This window comes from Pseudochaenichthys georgianus, chromosome 5 (assembly GCF_902827115.2).
Source record: "Pseudochaenichthys georgianus chromosome 5, fPseGeo1.2, whole genome shotgun sequence".
Classification (NCBI taxonomy): Eukaryota; Metazoa; Chordata; class Actinopteri; order Perciformes; family Channichthyidae; genus Pseudochaenichthys; species Pseudochaenichthys georgianus.
In genome coordinates, this window is record NC_047507.1 from 12,766,784 (window position 1) to 12,785,992 (window position 19,209).

At 41.6% G+C, this 19,209-nt stretch overlaps 1 pseudogene; it reads left to right on the top strand.

Annotated features, from left to right (window-relative positions):
* Positions 1 to 19,209, top strand: part of LOC117446566 (tensin-2-like) — a 46,931-nt pseudogene that overhangs the window by 16,926 nt on the left and 10,796 nt on the right.

Here is a 19,209-nt window from a genome sequence, read left to right on the forward strand (position 1 = left end):
CCACCCCACATGGATGTAAACTCCAATTTATCAAAGCCCTGCTGTGACAAACTCAGCATCTTCCATGACCAACTGGTAAATCAAATTAGTAGAGTAGAGAAAGATTTGTAGGAGACCGTATGAACATACTGTATACTGTATACTATACTGTATGTGCAATGTCTGCATGTGGGCCTCTGCAGGCATTGCACATACAGTGTCAAACAAATTGTACATGGTTGTGTTCTCCTCCACGATAATTTTACACTGCAAATAAGATGCGCTAAATTATCTGATGAAGACTTTTTCCCCAATTACCCTCTCTTTCTCTCCCTCTCTCCCTCTCCCTCTCTCTCTCCCCCCTTTCCCCCTCCCCTCTGTCTGTACAATATTAGGTTATGGTGGACCTCAGTAGCTCACAGTGTAGATCGATGTAGCTTCTGAGAATCTAGCTCGGCTTTAATGTGATATTCTGAGTGGACAGCTTTTCTTCAAATGCGCCTCTTAATCACATCACAGATAAATCTCATCTCTTGGTGTCCTCTGGTGTGTGTGTGTGTGTGTGTGTGTGTGTGTGTGTGTGTGTGTGTGTGGTGTGTGTGTGTGTGTGTGTGTGTGTGTGTGTGTGTGTGTGTGTGTGTGTGTGTGTGTGTGTGTGTTGTGTGTGTTACCCAAAACAAGAAGTTGTGTTTCTTGCTCTCTAGCATGTCACCAGTAGTGAGGTGTCACACCGGAAAAAAACTCCCCCACCGCATTAAGTGGAGAGGGGATGTGTAACTGCATGCTGTATCAATTTACAGTGTGTTTTTGCGTGTAAGTTTTGTGTTATGCAGCAGTTTATTTTAACTATTTGAATTAATTTGATAAGATGTACGTTTGTATGTATTTCAGACACATGGCAGAGAGTTAATGGGACAACCTTAAATAATTGACCAGGTTGTTTTTTAGTTAATCCCTTAAAGCAGGGGTGTCAAACTCAAATACACACTGGGCCAAAATAAAATAAAATGTTACTAGTCGAGAGCCGGACTGGTTCAATGTTTATTGCAGAACTTATTGAAATCAACTTATCGCACATATTAAACCTGGAACTAACAAAGCTTAAATGATTAAAAAAAACATTAATCATTAAATAATCAGTTGCATTCATTTCTTATGGCTCTATCTGCAGCTTTTCCAGAGTCATTTCTTATGATTACATTTTTCCACAGGCCAACAACAGCTTCAAAAAATCAATTTCCCTCAAAGAAAAAACCAACCCTGCCCTGTTGTCGCAAGAAAAAAAGTGCAGAAGGAAACATCCATTGAAACTCAGTTTGCTGCTCTGTGATGCTAGTTCAAGTCAGATACTTTGCATCTCATCTTGGGTGCAAGTTCATCAATGTTTGGGGTCAGGCTCAGGATTGAGTGAAGGTGTGCGTGCAATATACCGGCGGGCCAGATCTAATAGTAATTAGAAATTATCCTGCGGGCGAAATTAAGCCTTGAGTTTGACACATGTGACTTAAAGGGACAGTTCACGCCAAAATCGTGAAAAAAAATATATATTTATATATATCCTCCTGGGACCCAGCCCATTGAAAATGTCCACTGTAGTGGACATTTTGTTAACATGCATCTCCTTTTACTCTTTTGAGCTACTCTATCAATCCCTGATGTGCTGTACAGAGGACATCCTGGTATTTCCAGTGATATGTCATTGGTTAAAATTGCATGTTGGGAAGTTCCTCTTTCTTTTCATCCAAAATGGCTGGCATACCAAAACACAAAAATGTTATAGAAGCAGGAGAAGTCAAATATGTTGAATAATTGTAATTTTTACCATGAAAATCATATATATTCTTGTTTTTAACATGTGAGGAACTATATGATTAGTTCTGAAAGCAATTAGATAATTCAAGTTTTCAAATAACAGCTCTTTTATAAATGTCCATTCTAGTGGACGTCAGGACCATCTTCATGGACTTTATGACTCAATATTGTTGCAGGAGACGGAACTGAAGCAGACATTTTCTGTACCAGAAAGTTCAGGGAGATTAAGATGTGAGCTCTCAGATGATGAGAGAGATGAGGCTTTCACACCTGGGATAGAAGAGGGTCAAGAAGAAGGGGGGGAAAGATGCAGGAGGCTCCAGGAGCGCACAGATACATACATAGAGACAGATAGGGACGAGCTGGAAAGACATGGCCCCCTGTGGGCCAAGAGTAGCACGTATGTCTTATTGTTGTTTTTTATTTTAAGTGGAGCCATGACAAATGAGAATTGCCTCAGGATGCAAGCTTTGTTTCTATGAGCAGGTCAGATGGAGACAACATCCATAAAACTAGTCAAGATGACCCTACAGCCCGTGCTGACTGGAGTCAATGAGGTACTTTCTCACTACATTGACTACAAAGTCTTTGAAGATCTGGAAAGATTCACCAAAAACAAGCTAGTTTTGTATTGACCAAATAAACAGCAATGTTCAGATCAATTACTTATTCATGTTTTAAATAAAGGTGAATGTATTATTGTATTAATATCACTCCATAATACTAATACGTTACTATCTATCTGTTAATTTTGGCTGTCTTTTCAAACTAATATGGTCCCGACGTCGTCTACAGTGGACATACTGTAACATTTTAAAATAAAATAAAATAAAAAAAGTCTAAATTGCAAGATGTTTTTTTTAACCTAGGTAGGAAATCACAAAAAAAGGAAATTGGAAGACACTTTTCTTCCTCGGGTCCCAGGAGGATATATGTATGCTCTTACCTGTAGTGATAATTATCAATCTTGATTGTTTAGTGTAAGTTTCCGAGAGTTGGAGATATCAGCACTTTCAGGAATGAGTATCTCTTGCGGGGCTACTGTAGGAAGAAAATAGTTTCTTTATAAAACTAAATAAACAGGGTCATGATTCCTGGATAGAAACTGTTGAGGGCTATCTATCACCAGTAGGCCTATAACAGAGAAGGCCGTCGTCTCAACAGGCAATATCTCGTTCATCTGGCAACTGACACTAAAACCGTTTGGATTGATAAATAGCACAAATAGGTAAGAAAAAATGTATTTTTGGGTGAACTGTCTCTTTAAAATGTTACGGCTGCCTGCTGCCCTCACAGTAATAAAAAGTGCATGCAGCCACAGTCATAAAGAAATCCATTATGCTTCTGTTGGTGCCTGACCCTCTCCTCTTCGCCATGTTAGAAGTGGAAGTGCTCCAGGCTCTCTGCAGCGGTCAGAGATGCTTGTAGAATGACATCGGCTTTGGCTGCGAAACTCCAAATGGGGTGGGGTTCTTTAATACTGCAATACTGCTGACAGTCACGGGAGCCTCTGGAGACTGTTAGTCCGTGCAAACGAAGTCTATAGTTTGAGAGCTTATATGATAACATATAGCACACTAAACAAATTCAATCCTTGTGATTGGACTGTTTTCAGTGGAAATGGTGTGTCCACATTACTGCTTCCTATTGTTCGCCACTTCCAAAGAAATAGATATTGAATTAAAGGATTTAAACATATGCGTTTTTTTTTTTCTAAGATATAACTCACTTAATTTAAGGTAAATGTGTCGTCTTGTGATCTTGTAACAGCAGTCGCAGCACTCAGCACAGATAATGCCACACCACTATGTCTGCTATTGTACTATCACAAGATAAAGTTATCTACTATTTGTCACCAGCGGTGCCCTTGGCTCGTCCTGCGTTTTTAGGTTATTGTGGAGAGGTTTTCAACCTGTGTATCTGGTTAAATAGTGAAATGTAGTTAACTGTGCTTGTCTCTTGAAATAATGTACAGACTCTAAAGAAGGGGAAGACCTTATACTAGTCATTAACCTGGTCAGTACCAGTTTTCAGTGGATCTCATTCTGCAACACTAATATGTAGCCTAATTGGCTGATATTTGACTTCTAAGAGTTATATGTATGCAACTGTTCTACACTTGGCTCGATGCTGACTGAAAACTCAAATACAATTGCAATGTTGGAAACATGTGTAATTGTGTGGCCCCAAAGCAAAGGGCTACTTTTTACAATGCAATTTCAGGTCAGATTTCTGAAGTAACAGCAACTCAGTGGGGTATTACATAAATCAAATCAATTCAAGCTCCAAAATCCATCAGTTATATAATAACATTTCAAATGTAAATGGCTGGAGGGGAGGATGATCCTCTTCTACCCTCACATACCCTATTGTCCGGTTCACTTCCTAAATCCCGCCACCCCTGATACACCCCCCCACCCCCCCCCCCACACACACACACACACACACACACACACACACCACACACACACACACACACACACACCACACACACACACACACACACACCAGACCCATATTGAGCACATTCAGTGGATTCCATGGTTTATAGCAGCTTCACAGCAGCAGAGGACATGTCAATAGTCCAATGTTTCTCTGCTGCTGTGATTACAAGATCAATACATGCAGCATAATGGTAATCTTTCCCAGCAATGCCTGTGACAGTTTGTTAAGTACAGGTCAGTGATCAAAATAAGGGGTTTTGTTGGAAGATGGAGTAACTACATAATTAAAAAATAACATAAAACACGATTGAAATTATTTTGTAACTGATGGCTTATATTTGGCCGAGCACACCCTCCAACAGTTTTAAACACGCTGTGTGACCCCTGTGTGACCACTCTGTATCTGATGGTGGGACATCAGACCCTCCAATAACAACATGCTTTCTTAATGACTGTAGAGTAACTTATGGTGTATGCTTGTACGGCATTGTTCATCAAATCTTCATAGCTCTTTCAGCAGTGGCTAACAGAATCTAACAGTTTGAGAAATCCATATTATTTATTTGTTTGGTCAATGCTGGAATTCCCTGATTAGTTAACTCTTTAGGGATTTTGGGAAGTATACTTATTTTCTCTCTTGTTGAGTGTCAGATGAGAAGATTTTTCCTGTCTGTACATTTTAGCTTAGCTTAGCTCAAAGACTGGAAACAGGTAGCTCTGTCCAAAGATAGCAAAATGCTTAACAGCACCTCACATACTTAAAGTGGCTATAAATAATATGTTCATATTGACAATCTATTAAATAAGCATGTGAAGATAGTAGATGATGTGAGAGGGCTTTCTTATAGGGATAAATCTGCAGACAATTATCAACTGGCTTATAGCAAATTTCAGCTCATTGTTTAGCTGTCCATCCGCAACTTTACCCAATTTAAGCATCTGTTGTCAAAGACAGAACTCTCAAAGCCTCCTGTAGGATAGACTACTTGTTCAGCCCAAAACAGCAGACGGACGCAGGTAGCAGGTATCTGGTTAACAGAGAAGTTTGCTGATATGTCACTTTCAGCTGCCACTAATACAAATATCAATTAATGCAAGTTTAGGAACAACACATTAAATCTTTCTTGTGTTTTTATGAATATATGGGAGGCTGTGGCCTGTGTTCGGATCAGGGGAGCACAGGTTCAAACCCCACTGCAGTCAGCATGTCGTTGTGTCCCTGGGCCAGACACTTCATCCCAAATTGCTCTTGTGGGGATTGTCCACAGTATTGAGTATGTCAATATTCTAGCTGAACGAGTCAATCTGGCTCTCCCTCTTTTCCTAGTCTTCATAATATAGCCTCTATCATTTATGTTTACCATCTCCAGGCTTAAGCTTCATGTTTAGCGCGATTGTATGCATCAAATGACTTATCTTACCCTCAACAAGAAATTGCATAACCCAAACTTTTTTCAACTCAGCTATTTAATTTAAAGGAGACCTATCATGCTATATTTTAATAATATATTGTAGGGCCATACCTATATAAGGTATATTTATACGTTTTCTTATTCAAAATACCAAACAGATCATGCATTTTAGCCATGCCTCATTTCGCTCTATTTTCCTCTCCTCCACCCTGTCTTTGCATGCGCTGCAGCTGACCACGCCCCCCTGTAAAGGAGGGGCCGAGTTACGAGTCATGTTACCATGCTGTTACCATGCCACGGCAACCTCTCGTTCCCCTGATTGGTGGAGAGTTGGCCATATAGGCGGAGCTCCTCGTCACTGACATCAGACTATTTTCAAATCTGTATCAGTCTGTATCAGATCCGTTAAAGCCCCGTTTTTAGAGATTTTGGGTATGGAGGAAAAGACAGAGGGTTGTGTTTTCTGACACTTGGTGAGTTCCCTGACACACCGGGGACACATATTCATGTATAAAAGACGTACAAAGGTGCATTTTGCATGATAGGTCCCCTTTAAATTCTGACATTTCAATTTTAGCCTGTTGTGATTCTTAATTTAGGTATTCATAACCCTGAAATAACTCAAATCAGTTACATTTACGTTCACATTATGTAAGCAGACAAAGCCCAGGGGCTACATAAAACATTAATTATACATTTCCAGTCATAATGGATTTAGGCTGCGTTCTCTCTCTTGAGAGCCATGCCTGTTTTATAATACAGTGTGGTTAATAGAATGAGTTTCCATTCCCTCTTTATTCTGGATGGTAGGAGAACCAAAATGTGTTTGGGAAAGTTTGAGTGCATGCACCGTCACCTCCAGAGTATAATTCAATGCCCCTTCTGTGTGGAAAAACCCAGACATCGGAAAAAGTAAAAAATGCCTGAGCTTATGTTTTTTGAAGACCAGAGAAATGCATCCAGTCATTCAACTTGAAATGAAACAGTGTGTTCAGGTACGCTGTTTGTGACCCTCTCTCATTGCCTCAGCAGAAACACACACACATACTGTACCCTACAGTACAAACACCATCTACCTCCTGATGTTTCCAGGCCCCTCCTTCTGCTCCATTCATGGAAACATGTAATGGCTTAATGTGCTTCACATGCTGTTAGAAGGCATCGCTTTAGGAGGGCATACCATAGCTTTATATAAACGTTGTTGGTTTGCTGGGAGGTTGAGTATTGCTTTAAAAAAAGAAAAATCCATGGATAATAAATCATTGCACTGCATTCAGTCCGTGTGTGTGTACAATGCTTTTTAATGTGTTTTCCTCCAGGGTTAAAGCTCACATCTTGACCATTGACAAATGGATACTGTTAGCAATTCATTTGATTAGAGTATTTTTCTATATCAAAACCTTTTCAACTTAGTATAGTAGTAAGAGTTTTGGGTTTAACATTTTGAGAACTCTGAAACTGATACTTACCTTTGGCTCTTTTCTGTGCTTACCCAAACAAGCCCATTTCATCTAATCTGTTTACGCAGCTGCCATGGTGTCCAATGTGGCCAGTGCGGTACCAACTTGCATTGTCGAAAGGATATTTTGAATATGTCCATGAAAAAGGAGAGACCACAGATTCTTCACCCAGACATTAAACACATCAACAATTAATAAATGTTAAATAGTAGACGGTCACTGAATTCCTAATAGTTTTGGTAACCAACCAGTTATATTACTATTATAAGAGGGGCTTTCTTTAATGAAGCAGCATATGCTATATAAAGAGATAATAGAGAAATGTACCTGAGCCGAGCATGAATTAGCTCTCCCTCTGTGTGTTGTTATCTGAGCTTCTCTGTGTATTGTTTGACTTAGCCGGTTCTCCAGTGCGTGCTTGTGAGTCCACTGCTAATGGCCACTACTAGAAAGTGCGATTTAGATGCTATTCTAGGTTTAGACTGTATTTACACACAGCAAAGCTTTGAGCTAAATGCTATATGGCAGTGACGTGCGGCGAGGTTCTTGGCTGGTGAGGCACTGACTCTTTCAGAGTCAGATTTACAAATATCATATTTTGACCATAATCGAAATATTCGGTTATTTTCAAAAGCTTTTTTAGTCTGATGCTTCGATTCATTTTTAAACAGACCGTTCAACAAAAGGATACCCAACATCTAAATATTGGATAGTTCTTTCTTAGTAAGATCCCAATTTACTTACAATTGGGGTCTTACCTTGACTTGAAGATGAAGTCCATGCTATCCTTCTGGACAACAATCTCTATTACTTTTTTGTAAAAGTCCTCCTTATCTTCCTCTAGTTTCAAAAGTCTAGTTTGTTGTTTGCGTCTACCGTCTCTGCGTAGAATAACAGTAGCAACACGAACCTGTGGGCTCACTTGCGCCCCTTCAGTGCGGCAGAGGTTATGGGGCTGCCTCCCCTGGTGCTTTTTTCATTGCCGTGTATGAGACCAGAGCCATGAGACCAGCGAGCCATAAATATCATATATACGTGAAATAAGTTATTTAGAGACTATGGATGGCGAGGATAAATGTAATAAAGGGATCTACAAACATTACATTGGTGACATGGGATGTCAGATGGTGCAGGCATGCGCTTAGGGCCCGCTTTCCAGCCAGTTTCTGTGGGGTGACGCATTCTGAGGTGAGGCAGAGCTCATCTGTGCCTCACCTTACCCCACAGCAGAGCCATATAATAGTCCTGTGTGGGTTTACGAGAGGCAGAGCTCGTCCCTGCCTCACTCCTCATCGCTACCCGTAGTTGTAGCGGAGCTCGTACAAATTTGCTGATTTTGACTATAAAAAGCGATTGGAATCATACATAAATCACATTTACAACACAGATCAGTAGAGACATTTTATTATTATTACTATTTAGTTTTTATTTAGTGTTTTTCCGTTACATTGGAGTATGACAGGGTGAGGCTCTGCCTCCACTGCCTCCCCTGACTGCACGTCGATGCTATGGTGATATGTAAGCTTCACAATAACAATGCTAACATGCTAATGTTTAACACAATGTTTATAAATGTTGTGTTCACGGTCTTAATCGTGAGTGTTACCATGCCAACATTTGCTCATTAGCATTAAATAAAAAGTACTACACTAAGGATGGATTTAGTCATAAACAGAGGTTGGCTTTTTGACATTATGACTTGGACCTGATGTTTGCAAAACAGAAAAGGGGCTCACAAACTGTTTCAATCGATCCCATTTGCACATGAATGTTTGACCAAATATCATGAAAAACAAAGTTGAGATAGATGTCCAGTCACAACAAGGGACCTAAAGAAAGCTAACATTATCCCCAATGGGCACACTGAAACAATGAACATCATGTATAATATGTATTCAATTACATTTAGCTGACTTGTGACAATGCAGCACATTTAGTGAAGGCGGCAGCACAGCAAGCTGCTTCTTTTTCATCATCTCAGCTGCCCTGCAGTCTGAGACATAATGAGGACAAGTTAAAAGACGAGACAACAGGATGCCCTTAAAACACAGCGTGGTATGACAGGAAGGAGTTTTTCAGTAGAGAATGCTGAGTGTACGGCAGTGCTCCTGCATGGTGTGGTCACTGAACCAGCAAATATCTGTCATGACAGCCGCCAGACAGGGGACGGCGACCATCCAATGTTCTGATAAAATGCTTTGAGACACATGTGAAAACTGCTACTTGAACATATCACTGCATTAAAAACGTTTCAGTTCTTTGAAATGATTAAGTGAATGCCGTTCTTGGAGCTGTAGCATTTATTGTTTTAACCTCTTGACTAATTGTATTTGTTTGTGGTACTGCAGCTCGCCAAAGCAGGGAGCCACGTCTTCACAGAGAAGAGTTTTAAGAGGAAACGGGTGTGTGATGTGTGCAAGCAAAACATCGACAAACCTGGGGCTTTCTGCAAGGGTGAGTGCATGTCTCACAGATCATGCAGAGACACACGTTTACCTTTACCTGACACAAGCTTCGCCTGACTGTCCTCTCTCTTTTTACCTTTAAACCCCCTTTCAGAGTAAAACATGTCCTTTCCCTTTTTTGTGCAGATTGCAAGGTTGCAGTTCACAAGACATGTGAAGCCAAGGTAAGCCGTCTGTTTCCTCCCTTTACCTACCTCCTGTCTTGAGCAAATAGTGCTCCTGTGTTCAGATGGTAATACAGTTTGAGTCTTAAATGGAGTAAGTCATGTGCACTGACCTAGATGTCTGGTTAAAGAAGGCCACCCTCCATGACTTGCAACCAGCCAGGTTGCTATGAGTAATTCAGTCATGTGTTAACGTGGCAACACAGGAGCTCCTGAGAGTCCTCGACCACCAGGAAAGTCTCAGTGACTGTAATGCAGCTTGATATGAGGAATTTCTGCATTTTACATTTGACATCATAATCAAATTCCCATTAGTGTTGTCTGTGAGAAGTCCCTTTAGGCCGATCAGAGTAGTAAGCTTTAAGCTGTCTCTGTTAGGGTCAGAGGAGGGGGGAGCACAAGAAGTAGCATAGCTCAGGGAGATGGCACCTTGCAGAGAAAAACTGTGTGCTGTCTGTTTTACTGTAGAGGAGTTTCTGTGACCTTTTCCACTAAAAATGAGATGTGAGAATGTGAAAATGATATTACCGTATCCGTTGTTCATCACATTGTGTGAGCAATAATGTACACATTTGCTTATAGAATATATAGGAAAAGCACTTTGCTGCTACAATAAAGAATTCAGAACACGTTATTGGTAAATGTGAGATGTGGTTTATGACTCAAAATAAAAGAGAAATATATGTTGTCACTTTTTGTGTGTGTCGTTAAAGGTGGGGTAGGTCATTTTGGAAAAACCAGCTCAAGTGCGCTAGAATTTGAAAATACACAGCCGGAAAAATCTGCCACTTCCTCACAGAGCCCCTCCTCCAACACACACGAACGCGCACATGACCAATGAGGGCACGAGATAAGTTTGTTCACAGATGGAAGGCTGACAGGCAGGTAGGCCATCCAGTTATTTTAGCCGGGCCGGCTCAGATGATGGTCGCGCTTTTACAGTAATACGGCTTCCACTTTTTGTCAAAGCACTTAAGATATTCATTGCTATCGGGATGTTACGAGCATTCCATGGAATATAACAAAAAGTGTATCTCGAGCCGGATTCTCAAACTTACCTACCCCACCTTTAAACAATGGCACAAGGAAACATTCCTCATAGAGCAGGTTGGTACAACATTTCCCCCCAAAGACAGTGACTTTAATAGTTAATGTTGAGTAATCTTTGTTGCTTTTGAGAGAAATACTTCATCAAAAGATGAATTTTATGCAAGAGAGAAGTACTCTCTTGCAGATCTTCTGTGACTGAGCTCACAGCAGCTCAGTGTCACACACCACTGAGTAGACTCACGACCTTGCTGTAACATTGCTGTTTTGCCTTACTGTCCAACAGCAAAAACACACAGACAAAAAAAACCCAGCCCAAAGCACATTGCCTTTAATTCTCAGATCTTCAGGTCAGCTCAAGGCCTGCAGGATTTATAACAGGGGGGGGGGGGAGTCCTCCTTCTCACTCAATGTTTATTTATATAGCCCAATATCACAAATGTTACATTTGTCTCAGTGGTCTTCACAGTGTGTACAGAATATCACACTTCTCCACACACACCCTGTCTACAACTGGACTCTACCAGCTGTTGTGCCTTAGCAGCATATTAAAAGAGGATTATTATTTTGGTCTTACTTGTCTCCCTGGTCACTACGGCAATAGCCAAAAACAACTCTTGGTGGCTGCAACAGAGGCAGGGCGCCGTGGACGAGAGTGGTCATCAATCACACGGGATGATGATCATCTGAGGCTTCGAGGTTAAATATAGAAAATAACAAGAGTGCCGTAAGATGCATGCCCCAGTGAGTGATAATGAAGGGGGGGGGGGGCGGGTGACGAGGTGGGGGGGGGGTGGGGGTGGTGTGGGGTGGGGGTGGGGGGGGGGGGGGTGTGTGGGGCTGGGGTGTGGTCTGTGTGTGTGTGTGTGTGTGTGTGTGTGTGTGTGTGTGTGTGTGTGTGTGTGTGTGGTGTGTGTGTGTGTGTTGTGTGTGTGTGTGTGTGTGTGTGTGGTGTGTGTGTGTGTGTGTGTGTGTGTGTGTGGTGTGTGTGTGTGTGTGTGTGTGGTGTGTGTGTGTGTGTGTGTGTGTGTGTGTGTGTGTTGTGTGATCAGTCCCATTTGAGGGTATTCATAAATAAAGGGAAACATTAGGTCAAGGCTGCAAATTGCTGTCTGCTTCATGTCACGCAATGCCTTCACTGTATGCTCCTACGTGCTGCTCATATGTCAACATATTCTATTTACTTCCTTCATCTCTTGCTTCTGTCTGTCATCATCTTCTTTTTTTAACTTCATTCTTTGTTGCTTTTATGATGTTTTATAGTCACACTTCTCCCGCCTTCTCTGTACCATTGTTTGCCGTTTTAAATGCTTTCATCTGTCTGTTATGCCAACCAAGTACCATCTCCATAACAGTCACTACTATTTCTTCTTTTGTTTGCATCCTTTAGCCAGCGCATGTAACTCTGCCTCTTTGTCCTGCTGCTGCCACTTGTCATCTCTCTCTCAGCCTGAGGCCACTGGAGAGTCACTGGACAGCAGCCCTGCAGCACAGTGTCTGCATGTGGTGTATTATGTATGTGTGTGTGTTGTGTGTGTGGTGTGTGTGTGTGTGTGTGTGTGTGTGTGTGTTGTGTGTGTGTGGTGTGTGTGTGTGTGTGTGTGTGTGTGTGTGTGTGTGTGTTGTGTGTGTGTGTGTGGTGTGTGTGTGGTGTGTGTGTGTGTGTGAGAGCACATGCAAGGGGAAAGCACTTGCGCAGTCGACGTGCTTCCCGACCTCTGTGCGTATGACACAAGCAGAGAGAGGGAAAGGCTATGTTGTATATGCTGCCGGCACAGAGGAAGTGTGTGTTATCGTAGAGAGGAGGGAGGCAAAGGGAGTTGGTGAGAGAAGAGTGAGCAGAGAGCTTGTATGAGAGGGAGAGAGGGAGGTGGTGTATCCCACTCTACAGACAGGACTGCTCAGAGGCAGAGGGAGAGACTGAAGCTGCTTGTTGAGAGGTAAAAACATGCTCTGTGTCTGATTTGAGTTTTGTTTATTCATATATATGTATTTAGCACTTTATATGTACTTTGTGTGTTTTTCTTTGCTACTAAGTAAGCAGTCTAACATCCTTTAAGCCCCTTTACAGAGTTTGCTCTGATAATGCGGCATGTGAGTGTGCATATTATTTCATTAAAGCTGTAGCCGGAGAGCTCTCGCTTTGCCCAAAAGAGGATTTCATTTACTGTGATTAAGGCAAGTGCAGAAGATGAAGCAGAGACTCCTGCTGTGACCTACTAAAAATACACAGATTTTAATTTGTAATGCCAGTGACTGAATATTTACTTTTTAATGAGATAGTTCAGTTTATGTGCAGGTTAGTTAAACGGAAACTGTACCTAAAGCCTTTTGATATAGGCCTGTAGACGTAACATTTTGGAAAACTGCTGAAACTGAAGCAACTGATGTGTGTCTGCTTCTGTGTGCAGTTGCAAGTGCCTGGATACCAGCAGGCGTCTATCTGTATGAAGAACTTGTATTAACACTAAACTATCTTCTCTGTGTAACTTGTATACTGTAAGAATGCCATTTCCCTATCTACAGTATCTATCCACTTCAACACTGTCTCTGGGTAGTTAATTGTGTACGGACAATCCTCTATGACCAAAGGGCACCTAACAGGGACACATGTTTGTATCCCAGACACAGTCAGCTGTCCTAACATCATCTGATGTGATGGATCCTAATGTTGCTTAGTGAAATACAGACGGCTGCAGTGTCTGCTCACACACCCTGTTCTGCTAATGTGTCATGCTGATTTATAAATTGATATAGCAATGTTGCTGCTTTATGGAATATATGCTTGTGTAATCTGCAAGCTGAAACAGATCCTGAAAAATCTCTTATAGGGATTTCTGATACTTATCGGACATCATTTATGTTAATAGTGAAATATCTGCAGTATGCTTATATCGTTGATCGGTCTAGCGCTTGATGTTGGGAATTTCTCTGGCTTCTCGTCTATGAGGTATCTTGAGCAGCATGGAACAAATCTCTTCTGTTCGGTTCTTCTCTCACCACGGGAGACCGGGGGGACATGCTGTCCTGCAGTAGCTCCGTGTCGTGGCACATCAACAGGGAGTTAGAAACAGCTTTAAGTCGATAGAGATGGAGAACTCAGTAGGATGCTGGTTGAAGTGGATGTTGTGGATAGAAAATCCCACCAGGTGGTCACAACATCTGTGTAACTTCATTAAGCTGGTCACATCGTGTTCGCGTTATAATCTTCACCCGCATGGTGCACTGTGGACAAATGTTTATCGTGGCTGATTTAATTTGACTGCATCACTCTTCTTATCAATAATTAGGGAAACACACACACTCACACACACGGATGCAAGCTCAATGTTTACATTTACTCATTGCTTCTCATTTCCTGAGAGGTTAAGCAAAGAGATACATACACAGCAAGCCTTGTTAATTATTTCAGGAACGATACAGCTCCTATGCCTCTATTTTTGTACAGTTTGATTGAGCATAATTCATAATGCATCTCTTTTAAAGTTATGTGTCAAATGTCAGTATAAAAGTACGTATAGTTTTTTGGCAGGTAAACAAATGCTAAATTACAACTAATATACAAATATACACATGTTTGAGATGTGTCTTAAAAGTAAACAATACAGGTTATAGGGTGCTTTACTGGATGAAGACAGTATACTTGAATACAAGTGTGTTATTCTTCAATTATTGCAAAGTGGGAAGATTCTGTAAAGATCCATTGGCAGATTTCTTCAAAATGTCACTGCTGCTGCAAGTGAATGTGTGAGATCACTGATGGAGAAATAGACAAAATGAGCCTTTAAGTGTTCTGAGCGACGTATAGTCTAAAATAAGTAGCTCTATCAAAATAGCTCAGTGAAATCTCTCTGCTGTGTGTCCGTGCACAGCGTGTTCAGCTGTTGACATCTCTCTTCCCATCCAGCACTCACTCTTGATTTCTGTTTGTCTCTCCTCCTCTTTCATCCTTCCTCTCTTCCCGATGTCTTTTCCTCACTCTCGTATCTCTATCCACATCTCCACTCCCTGGCCCATTTCTGCTTTGAACCCTCCATCTGGCTTCTTCATGTTTCCCTCATCTATTCTTTATGACATAGTGACCTGCCCTGGGTATGCGTGATGCTCATCGAGGTGTCATCTGATGTTGTTTATTCAGGGGGAGCACATACTTGTATCTCACGGCAGGGATGATTGTGGTCATCGTGTCCTCGGGCACTGGAAGATGAGAGAGGACACTGTGGGTTAGCAGGAGAGGGGTTAACTAGAGGGGAGTGACAGAATGCAGCAATGAGAGATCAAAGAGAGAAAACTGAAGAAAGGCAGAGCGATAATGAGAGAAAAGGAGAGGGGATGCCATACTTTCATGTGAAGCCTCCTAAATCACAGCCACTCCTAAATGTGTCCTCTGGTACCCTGGGTGACACAGTAAGAGTCAGTGGGGAAAAAAACTAAAAGCCTCACTTTTATTTAGCTTGGCCTTCACTGTCTTTTTGTGAGACTAGGAGCTTGGAATAAGCCATGGGTATTTTTCTTTTCCACTTTCAAACGGGAAGTCTTACTCACTTCTCCCTCTCCTGAGTGTGTGTGTGTCAGCTCTGAGTCGACTGTCAGAGTGAAACTTGCTCCTCCTGGACGACATACCAACACCCCAGTCTCAAACACTCACATTTATCTCCCGCTTCCCCGTAAACAGACTCAGCTGCTTCGACAGATTTGTTGGATTTCCTCTCCATGGAACAGAAGTGGGGATTCAAGATGGGGCAGTGACCACTTTTAAAGAAGTCAGTCTGTTCTGAAGCAGCCAGGAAACTTCTCACCATGACCCACTGTTACATTCTTAAGATTAAAGCTGTTCAGTCAAGCAATCTAAATTGTAGTTGATGAAATAAAGGTTGTAAATCCATGTAATGAAAAACATTCCAAAGCCTGAGATAATGCCCTAACAATAGTTAGACGTTTGTGGAAATGCACGTGTTTGCTTTTGTTCCCGGAGTTGGTTGAGGGAATCGATAACACTCTCATCTCTCTCGGTTCAATATGAAGCTTGAGCTGGCTAGTAGTTAGCTTAGCTTAGCCTAACAGGAGTACTGGAAAAGGGCAAAACTACTTGCCTGGCTCTGACCAAATGTATCTACCAGAATCTCTAAAAGCTAAAATGTTTAACAAATTACTTTAGAGGTGCTTTACTTTAACTCCTGTGTCTAAAATGTATAAAACATACATGGAGTGTATTAGAATCGACTTATAGCACTTTATAATTATTATAATTAACTACTAAAAGATGCTAAGCTACGACTGTGGCTGCCGGCAGTGGCTTTATATCCATCCCACCTCTGGCAGGTTTGTTATTTTTTCTTAAACACAAAAAGAAAACAGTGTTACTTGATGAACAAGGCAATCTGAAACTACTAAACAGTCAGTGAGGGTGTCTCTGAGGACGGGATGGCTTGCTGTCATTGGCACCTCAGTAAATGCTGCTGATGAGCAGGACAAACTGAACCAGATGGCTTTGCTCACAGTGGCTCCAGCGTACAGTCCACATGCATTAATGAAGACCCTGAGGCTGGCAGAGCCACCGCAGACACATGTAAACATGTGTGTGTGTGTGTGTGTGTGTGTGTGTGTGTGTGTGTGTGGTGTGTGTGTGTGTGTGTGTGTGTGGTGTGGTGTGTGTTATCTGTGCGTGTGTGTGTGTTTATCTGTGCGTGTGTGAACCTAGGTCAATCTCCACTGACATCCTGTTGCAAATTGCTTCCTGTTGCCTCCGGTGTCTTCCTCCTCTGTCTTTATGCTGAATGTCAGTTCATTCCTCGTCTTTTCTGTGTGTGTGTGTGTGTGTGTGTGTGTGTGTGTGTGTGTGTGTGTGTGTGTGTGTGTGTGTGTGTGTGTGTGTGTGTGTGTGTGTGTGTGTGTGTGTATGTGTATTTATTTACACATGGGCACATTGTGTCTGTCTCCTTCTGTTCCTTCCAGCAGCCAGCCACTTTATCCACTTAACTACCATTATTAAGCCTATTAAGAGAAGAGTTCTCTCCTATGGCTGAATCTCCGTGTTCTTTCATTTCCTACTGTAGGTTTTATAACGTGTTTGTGAACTGTCGCTGTGCATTACTGGAACGTACAGATTATTATTATTATGCTGTGGTGGATTGTGAAAATAACTGATCAACTATAAAAACTCATTGATTTAAACAAATATGAATTAAATACATGGTCTGTCAGTGTGAGAGAGACCTGCATAAAGATATTCACGTACTGGCATCATCTTGTCTGTTCAGCAGTCGCACATTTTGTTGAATGTTCCCTACAACGCAGTAACCAATCACAGCATGCCCTTTTCCCCTTCACTCCTCAGTTTACTCATTCCTCTCTGGATCACATGTCTGTTTATGTTTCCCTTTCCCCATCACGCTCTCCTAATCTCTCTGTCAGTATTTCTCTGTGCCCCCTCTGCCATCTCCTGTCTGTGCCATTAAGTAAGAAAGCTGTCATTTGGGTTTATGTCATGTCATTGAAAACCCATCTGCTATGTAATGTTCCAAGGTGCCATTGTTCCCATCTTGGAAATATAGAACATTACAATAAATTGAAATGAACTAAAGATACATGATTAGTTATATTACTTTAGAGAATGCAGCACATTAGTTGTTCTACAAGATTTAGGATATTAGCAGCCAATCAAATGGATTTCCAGTGTTAAAGTTGAACCTTCAATACAGACATTAGTCTCCGACTTTATTTAGGATGTTAGGGAAAGATACCCAGACATTGTGATCTTTAAATCTAGTCACACTAAAATGTCCTCAATATATTTGATAGGAAAACATTTTTCACACTACATACGAAGGCATATCTTTGACATTTAACTTGGTACTTGTGAATACATACCAAGTACTTGAATGTGCTCTTTTCTGAGATACAGACATTTTCTCATTTCATGGTTCGCTCAGTTTCTATTATGTGTCATGTTTGTGTTGCCGACACTATATGACTACAAGACATGCAGATATTCTGATCTATTGTAAAAAGACAAAAACAAATGAACCTTATCTCTCAGGAACTGAAATCTAATTTCCCTTTCAATAAAATGTATCTGGAGCTCAGTCGACAATCATTGATCATTAGGTGCCTTTATTTTTGTCAAAGTGAGAGCAGGAAGGGTTTACAGAAAAGTCTGTAAACCAACATCTACCTGGAAGTTACAACATTGATCTAAAAGAAACGTACATTTAAAATGTAGTATTGAAATATAATCCAGTATTGATCCTTCCTCAACTGTACTGCCTACAAATATTGAGTGTATATTTGTAGGCAGTATAGTATATATATATACTGTTGTTTTCCAGAGTTATAGATCATTATGATTGCAGGCATTTGACTTTGCAACCTGTTGCCCGACATCTGTCATCACTGGCCACAGAGGGGCGGCTCAGCTGTCAATCAATCTCATGGAGCAGTTCAGAGGTCAACAGTTGACAGGGTGTCACCTCTTAAGGTTTACATGCAGAGCCTGTAGTTGTGTGGAACGTTTGTTCCGCCTCTCAGCTCATTTAGCTGTATGTTCCATTCATTGTTGTTTTTAATCATTTGATGTGATTGCATGGTAAATTACTTTATCAAATGAGTCGGAAAAGTAGCACATGCACTGACACACCAGTTTCTACTAGCATGTTACTTCAGGGTCAGCTGCTGTCCTCATGATAAACAATCCTGAAGAAGTGGCTGTAGCCTTTTGAAATGACCTCAGCTCGCTCCTCTTCCTCTTCTCTCCGTGTATATGCGTGTTTGTGGTTTGGCAAATTAACTGTTGGCTCAACAGCGGACTACAAGGACTGCACGCCACATGTAAATCTTAATCCCTTCCAACATTTCTGCTGGCGCTTGTTTTGACTTTATAAGTGTGTGTGTGTGTGTGTGTGTGTTTGTGAAGGTGTGTGTGTGTGTGTGTGTGTGTGTGTGTGTGTGTGTGGTGTGTGTGTGTGTGTGGTGTGTTCTCTGACATCATGCGTCACTAACCCATCATGTGGAACAGCAGGATCTGTGCTGACAGCCACTTCTTCAAACGAGCTGCAGCAGATGACAGAAGGAAAGTGTGAATGAATCTTACCATCCTCCTCTGTCAGCTCTTCCTCCTCCTCCCTCCACCCTTCCATCCCTTCATCAGCGCTGCTGTAGCAGGACCAAGAGCGTTAAACCAAACACATGACTTGGCATGTGTGCGTGTGTGTCACATGTGGTACTGCTGCAAAAACTAACCTTGTGTTCATTTCCTTTCAGGTGACTCCCACCTGCATCTCAACACCAGACTTGGTAAGCGGTTACATGTACGTTTATATGATGTCATCACACAATGAACGGCCGTAGAGTTACTCTTGTCTTGTTTTTACAGTACGGCTCCACTAAATCTACATCACTGAAGAAGAGAGGCTCACTCCCGAGGTACA